Source organism: Leiobunum rupestre, chromosome 7 (genome assembly GCF_980474605.1).
Source record: "Leiobunum rupestre chromosome 7, qqLeiRupe1.1.hap1, whole genome shotgun sequence".
In the NCBI taxonomy this organism is placed as follows: Eukaryota; Metazoa; Arthropoda; class Arachnida; order Opiliones; family Sclerosomatidae; genus Leiobunum; species Leiobunum rupestre.
In genome coordinates, this window is record NC_143390.1 from 56255949 (window position 1) to 56276188 (window position 20240).

The 20240-nt window shown below is 32.5% G+C and overlaps 2 long non-coding RNA genes across 2 annotated transcripts; both read right to left on the reverse strand.

Annotated features, from left to right (window-relative positions):
* Positions 1-2105: 2105 nt before the first annotated feature.
* LOC149937528 (uncharacterized) lies at positions 2106-3209 on the reverse strand. The gene is made up of 3 exons (XR_016482380.1): positions 3100-3209; positions 2916-2999; positions 2106-2440 (listed from the first exon to the last, which is right to left on the reverse strand). It is a non-coding gene; the product is annotated as an uncharacterized LOC149937528 (long non-coding RNA).
* Positions 3210-18166: 14957 nt separating this feature from the next.
* On the reverse strand, positions 18167-20168 carry LOC149937529 (uncharacterized). Its single transcript, XR_016472365.1, has 4 exons — positions 20121-20168; positions 19695-19862; positions 19091-19298; positions 18167-18326 (listed from the first exon to the last, which is right to left on the reverse strand). It is a non-coding gene; the product is annotated as an uncharacterized LOC149937529 (long non-coding RNA).
* Between the last annotated feature and the right edge of the window lie 72 nt (positions 20169-20240).

Below are 20240 nucleotides of genomic sequence, written 5' to 3' on the forward strand. Positions count from 1 at the left end.
TGAAATTGCAAAAGATAGAGTGGAAAAATTTTCAGGGTATTATTTCTAGAGTGGGATCGCTTTAAATCCTAAATTTCAGAAAAATCGGAAATAATTTCGGGTTTTGGTAAAAACGTTTGAATGAGAAAGTTGTAGAAAGCTGTCGGAAATGTTCCAAGAAATTGGTTTCGTTGGAAAAGAACACTTTTTCCAGAAGATAAGAGCTGATGAATAAAAACAAGCTGTCCATAGGGGCCAATAGCCTTCACAATTTTGTACGTATTTCAGATTGTTCTTTTGTGGTAGGCTTCGTTGGTACGCGATAGTAGAATCTCGCCCAGTCATATAAAGAAGTCTTTTCCCGTTAACCAGGGCCATAAGGATATATATTATCATCCAGATGTTTCATTAATATATCTGCGCTCTCGGGGCCACTCTCTTTTAGGGATTTCAAATCTCTGAATCGCTGAAGTAAACGCTTTCATTGTTCCTTGGCAACGGTATTAATGAATACGAAAGTTAATGACTTTCCATACAAATGCTGAAGGGTTAAACGATCTGCCGCCTCGTTACTGAAAACTTCTCAATGCGATATCTGATTTATCTTTTTTTGTAATGTACGAAGTTAAATAACGCGCAATAGACTATAAATTGGATGTCCATGATGATTTAAAACGCCAAAACCAGCGCATAGTTAGAATAATTAATGTGAGTTTCAACCAGTGATCTGGGAAGCGAGTATACTTTTTGGACGATTTCCCAGAGATAAGATGTCTTATAGTATTATCAATTTCAGTTAGCTTCTCTAAGCTAATAACATCTAGAGTCTAGAGGAAATTTGAAACGGCAAATTGTTTAATTTGTGATAAATAGCATGAACTTATGATAAATAGATAAAAAGGGATGAAAATAATTATATCGAAATGTTAATAATAAAACTCACAAAACAAAGGATTTTAATCACGAATAGGGTGATTAAATCTGAATTAAAATACCATGAAAATGATTATCGTAATAAAACTGTTTAAACATGAGTAAATCACTAAAAAAGAAAATGATGAAATAAAAATTGGGTAACGATAATGACTAGGTAGAAGAAATTTAAAACGAATAGTAAATATTTTATGTTTTCTAGATACATTCCATTATTTTATTGGAAATCTAAAGTGTGACTTCATAAATGTCCCCGACTGTTCGACGAAAATATCATTGAAGTCCCCACAAATTAAATTCACGAGAAAATATAATTTTACGCGAAAAACAATAAAAGAACGCTAAACCAAACCAATAATATAATTATTGAAGTCCCCACAAATTAAAATTATTATTATTCATAATTTCAACCACATACACCTAAAGATGTGTGAAAATGTCCCCACTTATCCATTATTAAGGTAGTGAAAAACTCCCACTTGATATTAAATATTTTAAAAACACAAAGTTTTAAATATTCTAAGAAAATACCTATACTTTGTGTATCGCTAGAAATCGAATGTTTTTAAATGTCCCCGGATGTTGGATGTAAAGAACATGGATGTCCCCACATACCAAACTTAAAATCGTGGGTTAAAACAAATTGACACAAAAATCAATTATACGAAAACAAAATAATGCAATAAAATAAAAAACAATATACTAACTGTATATTTACTGGTATATCTATAGATATAAAGATAGATAAACCGAAAGTTATATCTTTATTTATATCTATAGATCTATCTATTTTTATATATTTAGGCATATTTATCTATAGATATATCTATAAGAAAATCAAAAGGCATATTTATAGATTTATCTATCTATCATGATCGTAATCCCGATCCATATCCTTATCTTTATATAAGAAATCAATAACGCATGAAGATATTATTTTAAGTCATATTTCATGAAATCAATAACGCATGAAGATTTCATTTTTATTTATAAATATATCTCCTTGAAGTATCTGCTACTTTCAATTGTTCCAAAAGTAGTTTGAATAAAACCGTAACACGCGAGTCTGCAATTTTTTTGACACCCGAACTCAATATTTCATTTTAAAAACAGACGCTTTAAACACCACATTGTTCGAAACCCCCTCTTCCACCATGAGTTATCAAACTAAAAAATAAGTGACATTTCAAACATTAAGTTTCAATAGTAGTTTTTATTGGCGACGATTATTATTTGTCTATCCCATAAACACAATATTGAAGTGCACGAACTTTTTTGTAGACTTCCATACACTCAGGAAGACATACTTTTAAGTTTTGTATGTGACAGTTAGGACGACATGCTTTTGCGGTTTTTTTTATGCAGTATCTATAATACTCTGATGATACTCGGCACAAGCACCGAAATCGGCATTCATCTAAGTGACGATGACGGTCTTGACAGTCAGAGGGCATGAGGCAATCAGCGGTAAAATTTGTTTTTTGGCAATCTACGAGCTCGCATTGATGTATCGTTTGACGGTCGCACACTGAGTCCGAATAGATATAAATTATTACATTTAAAAAAATTAAATCAAACAAACTTTTTTGCATTAATACTAATTTTAAAAGTATTTTATGTTTTTTATAGTCCTGGCGCGCTTTCTTTGACTAGGTTTCTCCAAAAAAATTCAAATTTTAGGTAAAATATATAAATTAATATACATAGTGTACTCATTTCAAAAATAAATTGATTTAAAAAAAAAAAAATATTTAGTTGGGACAAAACCTAAATCAGATTTTTTAGAGATTTTTATGTTCTTGGTAGGATCAACTTTTTGCTGGTGAATTTAATAGATTAGAGTTAGATCGCAATTTTGGTCAGCTGCGAATTTTTACTAGATATTCATATTTGTAAAAGTTAATTTTTAAATCTGCGAAACATTTGGTAGCAGCGTGAAAACTGAAATTTTAGTTTTTACGTAGCTTTGATCCAAAATGAAATCACAAACTATTTTTTCTTACAGTCTCCGAGTTTCTTCTTGCCATTGGCGTTAAGAAACAGATATTGGCCAGCCAAAAGGAATACCAAGCATTTAAATATCATTTCTGCAAAAAAAAGTAAAATCTTAATACTTGGAATGAAACTGAGAAACTTAAATTTTGTTACTCCGTGCCGGAACTGATTTTTAAAAAATACATTTGTTACCTTAGAACGATCTTTATGCAAAAGCCAAAAAAGATTACGAAAAGGATCACTGGAGTTAAGATCAAATCCGCACACCTCTTTGTTACGTTTAAAACTGCTTTCAAATAGACTTCTATTTATAATGATGCGCCACAAGAATGGCAAAACTATTTCCATAATATTAATTTTGAAATTTATGAAACCAATTGTCTGCTTTTTAAAAACGACAACGATATCGTTAATCAAGAAAATACAATGGCGATATAAACTTTCCAAAATATGTTACATTTCACAAATAACTCTTTTAATTGAATACGTAGAAAATCATCTCTTTCGATACGACTCGAAAAGAGTAAAAAGGGCAATAACGACGAAAAATAATGTTCTTTTGTTACGCCAATTTTTTTAAACTTGCGATGAAATGAATTAGAAGAGATTATTTTCATAGGCCGGTTATTTCTAAAGCTCATTATTGTGTTAATTTTTAAAATGCGTTTATATATCAAATGGAGCCGTAAGTTACCTTTGGTCAAATGAGATTGTTCAAGGTAATTTCGGTGACAATATAGAAGTGGGAGCCCGTAGACTGAAAAGTGAATAAGAAGCAGTCCATCCAAAAGGACCCACACAGGCCTAATTCGACTCGGGACTCGGGAAGTCAATTACCTTTGCTTTATATCTTTAACTGACATTATTAAACCTGCTCAAATAAATTGAAAAAAATCGATAATAAGAAATATGGTCCAGGCAAATTGTTAAGTTTCGTATAAAGTCTGGCGGGACTAAAATAGTGTGGTACGACTTGTTATGATGTATAATAAGCTAACCCTTTTTTTAATTTCGAGTGTTTTTAATCAAAAGATTTGGTCAGCCAACTCTGAGACGAAATTACCCCGATTTTCAATTGGTGCCAGGTTTTTATTTTTAAACCAACAATAATATTGCCAAATCGTTTAAAATAATTTCAGTTTCTGAATAGCGAAGCTCAAACTAATATTGCAAGTCATTCGGTCTAAGAAGCTCTTTTATAATCGTTGTCGAAGTTGGAGCGAGCCCGCGATCACTTCTTTAAAAGTGTGGAATGTCTTTGCTAGAGGCCCTTACAGTATATTTGGGTATCAAATGGATGACACGCAAAGATATCGCAAATTAATTGTACTTGTTGACTCACTTTAGTATGAACTCAGGCTGTTATGGGAAACATTACTGCAGGGATAAGAGAAATAAATATTTTCACGTTGAAAATAGCCGTTACTGAAATTTGCTTGTGTGAAACCATCCTATTTTCTCGGCTTGGTAGTGGCAGGTTTCAAACCAATGAAATTTCGTATAGTTGATTTAACTCTAAAAAAGATTTTCGAAATACAGGTGGCAGGAGGCCAATTTAAAAATATCATTGCTTTTTTAATTTTGTCTCGTTTGATATCTTGATCAGTCATGAATATTTAAAAAAAATTCTTCCCGGCTAATCGAGAGTGCGAATGTCGAAGTTAACGAACTATTGCTCTTGATCTTGATATAATAGTGGTAGCTTCTTACATTATAGTACAAAAAACGCCAATTTGAGATTTGATGACATTCGAGAAATTATGTTTCATATAATCGAGTTTAGTAGGTTTGTTTGCACACAACCAATAATTTGTGAATAGAGTAAGACGCTCAGAGATAAGAGAATAGATATTAAGCTCATATGTTATTTAACGAAAATTTCATAAAAGATTAGTTTCAAAAAAATATTTAGTTGGTAACATACGGATGATTAATGTAAAGAAATTAGTCTTGCCCACTTAAATTTGAGCTAATTCACAATGTTAGTTCAGATTCGGGTGTCTCTAAAATATTAAATAATTGGGCCATTGTGAAGAATAGACCTTAACTTTCTCGATTTTTAATAATTATAATACCTATAGTTTTTGTTAGAATAATAAATAATATAATTAGTATTTGGCCAACTTATATAATTATCTGCAAAATCAGATTTTAGCGGCTGGTTTCTAAAATAATAAGTGATATATCTATTGGTATATCTATACGTATTATGATATTTATTTATTTTAAAAGATATTGTATTATTTTGGCTATGTTTAGTTGATATTGGTGTAAAAATATATTTACACACGATTTTAATTTTTATATGTGGGGACCTCAATTCCAACATTCGGGGAATTTTTATCTAATGATTCAAAATATTGGGATATAATTAGAAAATGGAAAATTCGTGTTTAAAAAATATTTGCTTAAAAGTGGGGACTTTCACGATCTTCAGAATGGATATGTGGGGACATTTACACTCATCTTTATGGCAATGTTGTTAAAAATTTTAGTATGGTAACCACACTAAAATTTTTAGATCATGTGATATTACTTTTTGGGAAGCATGCATTAAGAAATCTCAATCGTGCTATTCCAAAGAATGTACCTCAACTTTAAATAATACGACAATACGTACGGCGTGGCGTACAATGTATATGTGTGAAATTGCCGGAGCTTTTTGAGATAGTAATGGAAGATGATAGTACAGAGTTAGGAAATTTATTATCTAAAATGTGGCTCCAAGCAATTGAAATAAACGAAGAAAGTTCAAAATCTGACGATTTCTTTATCGTCGTTATCACCATTGTAAATCGTATAAAATAAAAATTCCAACTTAGTATTCAGAATTTGTTATTGTCCATGGTTAAAAACTATAGTTAGTAATTTAAAAATAACCTAATAAAGGTTTTTAAATTCTAATCTCCATGTGTAATTATTTTATTTTTAAATTACTAACTTAGTATTCAGAAATAATTTTGAAATAGGCATTATCTCAATACAGTTTATCTCAGCTTTAACGTTAAGCTTTGGTAATAACAGTTACTTTTGGAAAATAGAAATGACCTAATCAGGTTATTAATCACGCGTAACCATTTCTAACTTCCCTATTGTAAATTGAATCTAAAAACCAGCTTTATGAAAAGAAACGCTACATCTGGAGATAAATCCATCGAAGTCGCCAAGAGATAATTTGGCCGCTACTCTGCAGATGGCGGTCAGGACCTTAAATTTAAAATACTAGACGCGAGTAGGGGGAGTTAGGTAGTTCAGCGGCTAAGCAGAGTTCAATGCTATCGTAGTTTGTTCTTAGTAAAAACGTTAATCTGTTCTTGTTTAAATGTATTATTTTTTCCAAAATATTAAATTGTTTTTAAATTAATTTCTGTTGGCAATTCTCTAATTTACTCCGATTTCTATTTAGTTCCAAATGTTTATATATGATTACTCATATGTAGTCAATATTCATTAAAATTGTAGTAAAGTGAATTTTTATTGCGTTTTTAAAATCAACTCAACTTTATTTAAATTTACTTAAAGTAACTTAAATTTACTCGATTTTACTCAAATACACTTGAAAACTTTGAAATATAACCAATCGTTCTGATATAACCTTGATTTTCATCAATTATAACAATAAAATTAATTTTCTCCCATAATTTATCGAATAACTCAATTTCAATTATTTTTGAAAAAAATTATATCAAACAACTTTTAGATATTTTGCCGACTATTTATTTTTTCAAAATTTTTCAATTTTGATATATTTTTTTTATTTTTGGTCAAGTGTGACGAAATTGACCAGAATAAATATTTTTTTATTAATTTCCTTAAAACAATATAAATTAGATTAGCATAGAAGGGTATCTAATCCTAGTCTTTACCCTAACTTTTTATCCAACAATCCATAATATTTATAAAAGAATATTTCACTAATTAACCCAATTTTTTTTAAAGAATCAAAGTCAAAATTAGCATAAACAAACTTTATATAAACCTCACGTAAAACCGCAGCGGCTGGCACGCTTTTAGCTGGCTAATTCACTTTAATCTATGTATAAAAAAATTAAATAAACATAAATAATATTTCTACCCCAAAGTGTATCAAAAAACATAAAAACTTAACGATTTGAGCTTAAATTAATCTATCGAGTAACCTTAACAAAACAATAATTCCCCAAACGAATACCTAACCAAGGATCCTATATGTTAGAAGGATATGAGGCGAGGGACGAAAAATGGCAGTGCCGTCGGTGGGTCATGCGCGATAGCGAATCCGTCTTTGATTCCGTCAAGGACAAACACATGAAGGAAGCACCGCCAAAATTTGTCCTTGAGAGAATAGAAACAAGACGTCCCACGTTTAGAGGCTCTTACCACTTACAATAATTTATATATAAAAAACCTAATTTTCCTTTTTCGTTGATGTGGGGGTAAAAAGAAAAAGAAAAAATTAAGTTTAATAAGTCACTTATCTCCCGCGTCTGCAAAGGGCACTGTGCAACAACACCAAAACTTAAAAGTAAGCTAACTAAGCTTTTAGGCCCATAACCTAACGATGAGAATCACTCCTTTTATAATCATAACACCTGCTAACCTCATTTTTCTAATAATAGTTTTATTAGGACCAACAATCTCACTAGAGCAACCTCCTGATTTTTAGTCTGATTTGGGCTCGAAATAAACTTGATAGGCCTTATTCCATTAAATATTAGTCGCTCAGAAGCCGCTATAAAATATTTATTTGTCCAAATGGTAGCTTCTTCTATACTTATTATCAGATCTGTACAAATATAAATAAATTTTTCATTTTCATCTCTCACACTCTTAGCGTTAATAGCGAAAATTGGAGCAGCCCCACTACATTTTTGGGTTCCTACACCAGAGATCCTGGCAGTTGTAGAGATGCGAAACTCGGCCGAAAACCTGACAAAAAATGCAAGCATCAGCGCCGCCCTTCGGCCGGAAGGAAGCGCCCGTTTCAAGGCGAGAGACGCAAAAATTGTAAACAACGGTAACAATCCTAGGATCTCTGCGATTACTCCCCACGTACAGGCGTCGCTGCGATCGGCAAAAATTTGAAAAAAACTGAGAGTGTAAGTTGGCTAAACACATTTATTATCCTTACATGACAAATCCTTACAACGAATTACCTTAACAATAACAAAAATAAATCTTTTATTTTATATTGTTTTATCATTAATTTTTTGAGTCTTAAGAGGGTTTAATCAAAAGAAATTCTAGGGTTTTCGTCTATCTCCCATTTGGCATGGCTCCTAGTAGCCCTAAAACTTAACTTTTCAATTAAACTTAACAATTTTCTAGTCTACACAATTACCTTAGCCATTCCATCAAATCTTTTAAATAAGCGCAATATTAGCTCACTTAACAAAACTTTATTTATAAATAAAGGATCTAGAATACATCTATATCTATTAATATTAAGTTTGGGAGGGATAGCCTCTATAATTGGATTTTTCCCAAAAATTCTAGTTCTTTCAGCACTAGTCACAAGTACTAGATACCTCCTAATTTTCTAAATATTACTAGGGTCCATAATTAACTTACATTTTTATCTACGAATAACCTACAGCACCCTCGTCATGTTCAACCAAAGACCTCCTAAACTACAAAAAGAACAAAACTGGCTATCAATTTTGTTCCTTTTATTAGGCCCGCTAATAACACTAAGCTATTAAAGCTTTAAGTTAAAAAAATATAAACCTTCAAAGTTTACATTAATTAAAGTTAAGCTTTAATAACGTAAATCTTAAAATTTGCAATAAAATGTTTTTTAGACTATAAAACCCTAGTAAAAGGAATAAGCCATCAACAAATTTACAATTTATCTCTTATCTTCAGACATTTTACCGCGATGAATATGTTCAACTAACCATAAAGATATTGGGATACTATATATAATTTTTGGGGTTTGAGCCGCAATGGGCGGTTCTGCCCTAAGCATCCTTATTCGAATTGAATTAGGGCAACCGGGCTCAATAATAGAAAATGAAAAATTTATAACGTAATTGTTACATCCCACGCTTTTGTCATAATTTCTTTATAGCGATACCTATTATAATAGGTAGTTTTGGGAACTGATTAGTTCCTTTAATGTTAGGGGTCCCAAACATAGCTTTCGCCCGTTTAAACAAAATAAGATTTTGGCTACTACCCCCCTTCTTCCTACTGCTTTTGAGATTAACTTTAGTGGAAAGAGGCGCAGGTACTGGGTGGACGGTATACCCCTATATCAAGAAATTTGAACCATAGAGGGCCCTCTGTTGATCTAACTATTTTGTCTTTACATTTAGCAGGTATTTCCTCAATTCTTGGGGCTGTAAATTTCATCACAACTGTAATTAATATACGAACCCCAGGGATAAGTTTTGAACGAGTGCCTTTATTCGTCCGGTCAATTAAAATTACAGCAATTCTCCTTCTTCTATCCTTACCAGTCCTCGCAAGGGCTATTACAATACTTCTAACAGACCGTGATTTTAACACTTCTTTTTTTGAGCCCGCAGGTAGGGGGTGGGGACCCAATTTTATACCAGCACATATATTTTAATCCTCCCAGGATTCGGGATAGTCTCCCACATCATTAGACACCAAACAGGAAAAAAAGAACAATTATTGACACTGGGAATAATATACGCGATGTTAGCTATTGGTATTTTAGGCTTTGTAGTTTGGGCCCATCACATATTTACTTTAGGAATAGATGTAGATACCCGAGCTTATTTTACCGCCGCCACAATAATTATTGCCGTCCCAACAGGAATTTAAATTTTTAGCTGATTAGCAACCATACATGGATCAAAATTACATTTAGACCACTCTCTTTATTGGAGTCTGGGTTTTGTCTTTTTTTTCACCATAGGGGGACTTACAGGAGTAATCTTAGCAAATTCGTGCCTAGATATCATCCTCCACGACACCTACTATGTGGTTGCACATTTTCATCATGTTCTATCAATGGGGCAGTCTTCGCCATCATAGGAGGAATTGTCCACTGAATAAATCTATTTACAGTACTAATCATGAACCCTAAATGATTAAAAACACATTTTATCCTTATATTTTTAGGGGTTAATTTAACCTTTTCCCCCAACACTTTCTAGGTTGGGGAGGAATACATCGACGCTTCTCAGATTATCCAGATGCCTACACCTTATGAAATGTCATATCCTCACTTGGTTCCACTCTATCCGTGACTGCAATAATTTATTTAATTTTCATCGACTGAGAAAGCATAGTAGCCCAACGAGTTATAGTATTCTCATCACATATACCGACTTCTGTAGAATGGACACATCAACATCCACCAATAAGTCATACTAACACCAAATTAAATTTAATATTCAATTAATGGCAGCTTGAAATAAAATTTTCTTTCCAGACGGAGCTTCACCTATTATAGAACAAATAATCTCCTTCCATGATCACACCCTAATCATTTTAATCTTAATCACTATCCTAGTCTCCTATATGATAATTAACTCGTTAATCAATACCTATTCAAATCGACTTCTATTAGAAGGGCAGGAAATCGAAACTTTCTGACCAATCATCCCCGCTTTCATGCTTATTTTTATCGCCTTCCCATCACTACAATTACTATATATAATGGATGAAACAAACCACCCCAACATAACCATTAAAAACAAGGGGCACCAATCATATGTATATACAGACTTCAAGGACATTATTTTTGACTCGTACATAATTCAAACAAATGATATCTCTAGAGGGATAATTTCCGACTACTCGAAGTAGTAATCCCAACTAACATTAATGTTCGGCTTTTAATCTTAGCCACCGATGTAATCCATTCCTAAGCTATGCCATCAATAGGTATTAAAGCAGATACTATCCCCGGGCGAATAAACCAACTCCCTCTACTATCTGTACGAAATGGTATTTCGACGGCCAATGCTCAGAAATTTGTGGGGCTGAACACAGTTTTATACCCATCGTGCTAGAAAGTGTTCCCACACAAAATTATATCAATTGGATTAAAATGGAAGGTTGAGAAGGTATATAAATAACCCCATTAAGTGGCTGAAATTATAAGCTTAATAAATAATGAAAAGGATAGTTAACAAATAACGGTATTTTGTCAAAATACAATCGCAATCACTCCTTTTATTGCCACAAATAGCCCCTATAATATGAACGAGCCTTTTCCTTTATCCTATAATTCTAAAAGGGTTAACTTTAATTGCCCTTAATTTTTACAAAAAATTTAATGGTGCTCACGCAATTAGATTACCAAAAAAGCAAAACAAAAACTTAAGTTGACAATAATAACTAATTTGTTCACCAGTTTCCACCCTTCTACTTCCCAGAATTTCTCAATTAACTGACTAAGAGCTTTTAGCACTATCCTCATTATACCATTTTAATTTTGGCTCTCCCCAACTCGAAGCAATACTTTAATAAGTAACTTAGTAACTTCCCTAACTAAAGAACTTACAGCTCTATTTGGTAGAACTTCAACGCGAGGAATACCTCTAATTATTATTGCCCCGATATGAATAATCCTAATCAATAAATTAATAGGATTATTCTCATTTATATTCACCGCCACAAGTCACATAGTAATCACACTAAGATTAGCATTTCCAATCTGAATCACATTTATGCTATTCGGATGACTAAATAATACAAATAAGATATTTGCACATTTACTCCCGAACAACACCCCGGTTGCTTTAATAATCTTCATAATTGAAACAATTAGTAACGCAATTCGACCTATTACACTCGCTATTCGGCTATCAGCTAATATAATTGCAGGGCATCTTCTTCTGACACTCCTAGGTAACCAGGGAACAATTAATTATCTAACCAAAAGAGTGGCAATTATTTCAACACAATTCTTACTCTTAACGCTAGAATGAGCAGTTGCCATAATCCAAGCTTACGTTTTCATTGTTTTAATCTCTTAATACTCAACAGAAATTCACTATGACCCTTTATAACATCATTTAGCATCCTATTTATAACCTCAGGTATTATTAGATGGATATACCTTAAAGTTAACTTCTTACTGTTAATTAGATTAATAATACTATCTTTATCAGCTTACCAATGATGACGGGATATCACTCGAGAAGCTACTTTCCAAGGGATACACTCCAACAAAGTTACAATAGGGCTCCAATGTGGTATAATCCTATTTATTATCTCAGAGGTATTTTTCTTTATCTCTTTCTTCTGAGCTTTTTTACATAGAAGATTATCCCCCAAAATCGAAGTAGGAATAATCTGGCCACCACAAACAATCCAACCTTTTAACCCCCTTCAAATCCCATTACTTAATTCAACAATCCTCCTGTCTTTAGGCATCTCAATTACATGAGCACATCACAGACTACTACATAATAATTTTTCACAAGCTAAATCAGCCCTTAGAATCACCCTCGCGCTAGGATTAGACTTCACAATACTACAAGCCTGGGAGTATATTGAGGCCCCTTTTAGCATCGCAGATTCAATTTATGGCACCACATTTTTCGTCTCGACAGGTTTTCATGGGTAATGGATTACATGTACTAGTAGGGTCAACCCTCCTACTAATCTCTTTGCTACGGCATAACAACCTCCATTTCTTAAGCCTTCATCGCTTTGGGTTTGAAGCTTCAGCTTGATACTGGCATTTTGTAGATGTAGTTTGACTGTTACTATACTCAATAATCTACTGATGAGGCAGTTTCTAATTAGTATAATCAAAGTACAATTAGTTTCCAACTAAAAGGTTTAAATAAATTAGATAATCATTGTTTTACTAATTTCAATCGCTCTAATAATTAGAATCTTATTTATATTTCTTACCTCTAATTTAGCCTTTACCCCTCACATTGCGCTAGAAAACGTTTCCCCCTTTGAATGTGGATTTAACCCCCTCTATAAAAACCGAATCCCATTCTCTTTACAATTTCTTTTAATTGCATTAATTCTTATCGTATTTGATATCGAGATCGTCAATAAAATCCCCATCCCTATTAGAGACTTTTTATCAATAACAATAGTAATATCTGTTATTATTTTTATAACCATCTTAATATTAGGGTTACTACATGAGTGGAACCAACGGGCACTTAATTGAACTTAAGGTTAGTATATAAAAAAATAAAATTTAATTTGCCATTAAAAAGTCTGCCTAGCCTTACAATCATTAATAGTAGTATAAACTTGCATTCAGTTTCGGCCTGAAAAAAGGACAAACCTTATTAATTTAATAGAAACCAAATAGAGGTATCTTATTGTTAATAAGAAAATTGAAAATACTCCTATTAAAGAGAATAAATAGATAAAGCCGCTAACTTTAAAAATGTTAATTAATAACATAGTCTCTATTTTTATAGTGTAAAAAACACCGCCTAAAATTTGAATCAGCCCGTATGTATCTTTTTGTATAAAAAAGAAAAAATCTTCTAATAGCCAACGCAACAGAAAAAAAATCAACCTAGACAATCAAATAAAAACGTAAAACTTAACCCCACACTACCCTCGTATAAAGAATACTCTAAAACAAATCTTTTACCACTTATTAACAAATTTAACCCAAAAACAAGACACCCAAATAACACACTATCAGTAACGTAAACCTAATTTTAAAAATATTCACTACCTAAAAACTTCATATTATCTTCAACACCACAATTTGAAAATTTTTCTTAAACTATTTAAGGCTAAAAACATCAAAATTAAGTATAAAAGAGGCATAATATGTATTATTATTATTATTAGTTTTTTTGATTTATTAATGCAAACAAAAAATACAAATATAATATGTACTAAGACAACAAATCTCTCCCGTAAGTCAAGACAGCCAAAAAAACTATAACTACACAAAAAAGGACCATGATGAACCAAAGAAAAAAAATATAAAGAATAAACTGCGCCTAAAAAAAATTTTAGCCCCAAAGGAACTACATACAAAAGTTTTTAAATCTCCCTGTGATAAACAAATAACTCTCGCCAAAACACCACCTAAAATAGAAAAACTTACTACTAAGTCTAATCAAGCTTTAAGAGCCCTTACAAAAAAAGGTAAAAATCGAATAAGATCATAACCCCCCAATTTCAGTATAATAATAATCAGCTAGGCTAATACTCAAGGCACCACCTTAGGCCTAAGTCATCATGCGACTTTTGAAGCCCTTAATTCAGGTGGCCGGGTTACAATGCGTAGGAGGGTATAACACCGGCCAACACTATAGAGCCAGAAACGGAAGCTTCCACGTGTGCCCTAGGTAGCCACAAATGAACCATATATGCAGGCAATTTAACTAAAAAAGCCAAAAAAGTTAAAGGGAAGTAAATAAAATCAAATCACAATCACAATTAATATAATACAAATAACTCTAACCTAATCTATCCACATTAAATCTAATTAATAAAATGCCAGCTAATAGTGGTAAAGAACCAAAGATAGTATAAAATAGTATATAAAGACCAGCACCAACCCTCTCAGGTTGTGAACCATACCCCACAACAATTACTAAAAGAAGGACCAAAGATACTTCAAAAAATATATAGAATAACATAAAATCATTCACGCTAAATATCAAAAATAAAACGTTTATAAGAACAATACCCAAAGAAAGAAACATCTTTCCCCCGCCCATTTTAAATAAAGAGTAAGAGTTTAATAGACTCAATACCGTAATTATAATCGTTAAAAACAAAAGGACACAACCTAAACTATCTAATCCAAAGAATTCTCTAAAAGAATCCCACTCCCCTATAGGATAAACGGGTACTATTAATACCGTTAAAAATAATAAACAAGCTACAATAATATAATACTCTTAATAGGCCTAAAAAAGAGTCAAAAATAAGCTGAATAAAAAAATCTTTAACATTGTAACAAACTTATTAAACCAAATATCTCCCCTTCAAACACTTTTACTAGGCTAATCAATCATTTTTAATCTATATATTAATACAATTTTACACAACTAAAAAATTTTAATTTATTCCGTTCCATTTTTACCGAAACTGCTTTTGATCAAATTGGTACATATTCCTTAAATTTTATCAATTTTGAAAATATTTCATTTCAAACTATTTTAAGATTTTTCGTAAAATTTAGTAATTTTTTATATTTTTTAAAATTAAACAAATTTGATCATTGTTGACCAAATTCACCAAAATATTCCTTTCAAATACACCAATTTATCTACATATCAAAGTTGACCAATTTGGATTTTTTTCGTAAATTTTATCTATTTCTTCTATCGGTCAGAAGCCCATGTTATTTTCTCTGAGCAAATTTACAGTTTTTGTGGATAAAAACATTTTTCGTTGCCATGGCAAAACGGTTGCCCATTGAATAAAGTCCCTTTTATTGAAATATAAGTTACACGAGGGCTTACCAATCCCCCGAGTTTGAACAGAATCGTTGGTTTACAACTCGGGATGTCTCCTAACAAGACTTTTTCAGTCTTCCTTAACTGAGCGGACTATACAGATTTTAATATATAAGAAAAAAACAGCTGAACATGCCAGTCCTACAGCTATAGCTTTAAGGCCTTTCGCCATTTTAGCTCAGATTTGATAGAATGGGCTTCAGTCTTAGAATAAGGTACGCTTAAATCTATTCGAATTCGAAATTGAAGTGGTGTAGTTAAATATTTCGCCCGCGTGTGATATTGTCAAAGCCCCTCAGAAAAATTCATAATTAATTACGAAATTATGTTCAGCTTTCTAAATCCATTAGAACATCGTATTTATAAATATTAAAAGGCAGATTTCTAATAAACCAAGAACGGAAAATAAGACTTTAGATAAATAAAACAAAATAAAGCCGACAATTTGCTTCAATAGTTAATGCCTGAACATATTTCATTCTTCTAATTCATTGCATCGTTGTTTTTTAAATACACCTGACCTTTTCAAAAGAACATAACTTTTATCTTTTCGAAATTAATCGAAAGTACTGGTTTTCTACGTCTTCGTTAAAATAAAGGCTTATTTATGAAAGGTAATATATTTCAAAGTGTTTATAGCACCATTGTATTTTACCACTACCCACAATTCGAAAAATTTCACCTTACGAGTGTTTTCATATACACTAATTTCCGAAACGTATACCTGGCGCCGCGCTGCCATAATCGTACAGGCAAACGACGAGCAAGCGTTTTACCAAAGAAATTTTATCTACCTCAATCTCTGAAGAGAAAGTTCGTCTGCTATTTACTCCGAAGTAATCATAGATGGCGATACTCAGTTACGCAGAAGCAAACGAACATTCCTACAGTGCCACCACTTCATTTCCCACGCTAGCTGCGAGGAGGGTTTGAAATCTCTACGTGATTAATCATTAATTTTAATTAGTAATAATTAATTACTATTTAGTAATAAATAATAATTCATACTAATTTATTAATAATAATAATAACAATTGATTAGTAGTAATCAACAACTATTTAGTTATTAGTAATTAATGATTATTAATAAGTTATTGTCGTAACTAATAAATTACTGTTAGTGGTGAAAGTAAACAATACTTTTGTTAAAACATTGCATTTTCAAAAGTCATTTTATTTTGAGCTGGGAAAACCATTTTACATTTTAAATTTTCAAAATGCATTTGTTATTATGCATTTTGAGATTAAGCTTGTACATGTTTAGCTAATCGAAACCTAAGATTCGAAAGCATAAGTATAGAGCAACAATACGTGTATTTCAACTGTCGGGCCGCTCTGTCTTTAGTCGATCCACCTCCGTACCGAAGCAAAAGGCTGTCTTGGTTTCCCTCTGTTCCGCGGGTCGCTTTCTCTTCGCCGGCTCGCCTTCGCCTTCCTTACTGACTAACCAAAAGCTCGAACGACCAACCAACCAAGTGTTTTTTATAATATAGATAAGCTGAGAAACCAGGCCACCCAGTGGCATAGCTACGGGGGGGGGGGGGGCGGTCCACCCCGGGTTCCACCCATTTGGGTAACACACAACCGGGAAAAAAATAAAAACTTGCACAAACTAGAGACTAGTAAGTAGCACACCATGATATCCACCCCGGGTGTCACCCATGCTAGCTACGCCACTGGCCATCGGCCAGGCTTTCAGCAAGTTGAGTAAGTTGGGGTTTAGAAAACGGAAATAACATGCACTATACTTTAAATATGCAAATAAAATTATTTTTGAACAGTAAATAGGCATTTTTTAAATTACAAACGTTTAATAAAGCAAAATATCATATCTTGTAATATAAAGATATATATTTTTTCTTTTAATTAGTTTAAGATGCAATTATGATCAAGCGTTTTTGTACACAATATTTTTAGTTTCTCCGTTCGCATGGTTTTTCTGAATCAATTCCCGCAGTTTTAAGTGACACAGATAGGGAGGGAGGGTGGGTGGGGGCAGTAGCGCCGCCAGCGGTAGGCACAAGTAGGCACGTGCAAACGTAGAACATTTTAGGGCCTACTTAAAGGTGCCTATTTTTGATTCATGATTATAAATTGAACCATTAGAAACCCTTTAAAAACTTCATAGGGTTTGCAACAAAGCCCCGTAAATACAGAAAATCGACACAAGACGGTTTATATTTTAACTCTTTTCAAACCCTTTAAACACTTCCTAGGGTTTGCAACAAAGCCCTGTAGATACTAGAAATTTCCACTATAGGGTTTATATTTAAACCCCTTAAAAACTTCCTAGGGTTTGCAACAAAGCCCCGTACATTCAGAAAATCGACACAACTGGGTTTATTTTTAAACCTTTTTCACACTTTTTAAAGACTTCCTTGGGTTTGCAACAAAGCCCCGTAAATACAGAAAATTGACACAACAGGGTTTGCTACAAAACCCTGTAGATACTGAAAATTGCAACAAAAGGGTTTATATTTAAACCATTTTCAAACCCTAAAACACTTCCTAGGGTTTACAACAAAACCCCGTAGACACAGAAAATTGCCACAATAGGGTTTATATTTAAACCCTTTTCAAACCCTTTAAACACTTCCTAGGGTTTACAACAAAACCCCGTAGTTATGGGATTTTCCATAGTACATACAAAAGTTTGGTCCAAGTATAGTTCAAATTCATCGCTTTCAAAGATGGTATTCTTGTTGTATAATATTGTGGGTTCACCTCTTTGGGAATTTGTCCATTTTTTCGGTAAATATATTTTCCTGTTGTTTCATTAAAAAGTGTTGGAATCAATAAGATGCTTCCAAATAGGCGTAGCTCTAAGTTTTTTTAATTAATTTTTATTATAATAGCTAGGTATAAACTGCCTTAGAGCTTACTATTTACTTCTTGTACATTCTGTGTTCTCATTTTCTGCAGAATTTCACTTCTTAATGATGGAGGTTTTTTCGCCGATACCATTTTCCATACAGCATCAGCCTTTGATGCTAACATTCCATTAAATTTTTCATTTAAATCCACTTTAGTAATGGATTTAAACTCCATGAGAATCTACAAAGATTAAAACTTTTAATTAATGCTATATTCATATACAGTGTCTTTTTTGCTGGGAAAAGTGATTTGTTTTTCAAAAACTATACTACTGATTTCTAATTTGGAAGGTCAATTTACTTAACCGGGGAACATAAGTGTGAGAAATTTCAGCGAATCTGGTAATGTTTTTAACCAATTTAAAAAAAAATTCACCACTAGGTGCGAGACTAAAAATGTCTGTTGTAAATTTGTAGTTCGCCATCGAAAACTCTTAAAAATTATGACTTAGCGAAAAAAGACAGAGGTTGAAAAATTAAATTTTTGGTCTCGCACCTAGTGGTGAAACAATTTTTCAAAAATGGTGAAAAACCTTACCAAATACGCTGAAATATCTCACACTAATGTCCCACGGTACAGTAAATTGACCTTCCAAATTTGAAATCAATAGTATAAATACTTTTGGAAAAAAAAAGTTTTCCGAGCAAAAAAAGGACCCTGTACGTACAATTCATTTAATATAGAGTGGATGGCTAAAACCAACTCCCCACAGCTTAGGTGGGCGTGAAGGAGGTATATTCTAGGCAAAAGCTCCCCAGGCTCGTTCCCCTAACTAAATTTTCATAACAAAAAAGACGTTATTTGATATTGTCTGACTATTTAACAAAGAACACAACTTTGGAGTAACATATTTTCTGCTGGGGCCTGAGAATGCTTACTTGTGCCAAAACTCTAGCCCACAGCCATCATGCACCACAATGAAATCATGTCAGTAAATAACGTACCTGTTGCGGTCTTGCGGATCGTGTAAGGCTGGATATTCCTCCAAAACTGATGTGATGTTTTGTTCTCTAACTATTTTTGACCGGTCCAGAAACGTTCTTTCCATTTTTGATCTAATGATCCGCCAGTCTGGGTCATTTTTTTCAGCTCTTCTTTCATTTGTGCCTTGTGATGCTCTATTGAGATTTCATCCTCAAAGTCTTCGCTTTCCTAATAAAATAATATATAAATAAAAGCAAATATTTTGTTTATCAACTTTTCCGTTTCTTGGTAGTTTCAAAGATAATTTGTAGAAAGATAAAACATGGAAAAATAGTTCTGACAACGAATTTTTAAACTTCCGGTTCCGTAATTTCCAATAACGCAATAGCCCTACCACAGACGAATTAGCCTTCATGGTCGAGTGTCATACTTCAGAGGTATTATGCTATTCATGGTACTACTCACACTACCATCTATAAGAGAAATTGGCCGATAGGTACCAAGAAAAAGCCTTGGTACTCAAGATATTGCAAAAAGATTAAGTAATACAAGTCTAAAAACCTTTCCTTATAATTATTGTTAATACATTTTTTTTAAATTTTATATCTCAGTTATGCAACCTACGGGAATTTCGAAGCGCATCACAGTAGATAGTGTTTCATTCTCAGATGTGGTTGAAGTTTTCCTCGAAGCTTTTCCAAATTTATGCTTTTTTCCTATCACAGTTGGATCAGTTTTAATTTTGTAACTGAAGTTTTTGAAATGCCCCCTTAACCTATTTCTCCATGTTTCCTATAAATGGAGTGTTCAAAATTTCAAATTATTCTTTTTAGTGCGAATATACAAATGATTATTGATGAAATAAAACATACATATCCTTCTCCAGGCTTAACACACAAGTGCGGATAGTGTCAATTGTATTTACAAGAACATATATTTTATCATAATGCTTTTAACAAGATGTTATTAATTAAATTAAGATGTTTTAAAAGCCTTTAAAAAGCCCTTGTCAGTGAGCCCATATCACCTAAATTTCAAATATTTACTTACAAGGAGTATTCGTGTATCAAATCATTTGACAAAATAGTGAGGATTTCTTTATCTGTAAACTCTCTTTTCTCTTCAGATAAAGCTTTATATTTATCAGAATTGGTTTCAGTCTCTGGGAGG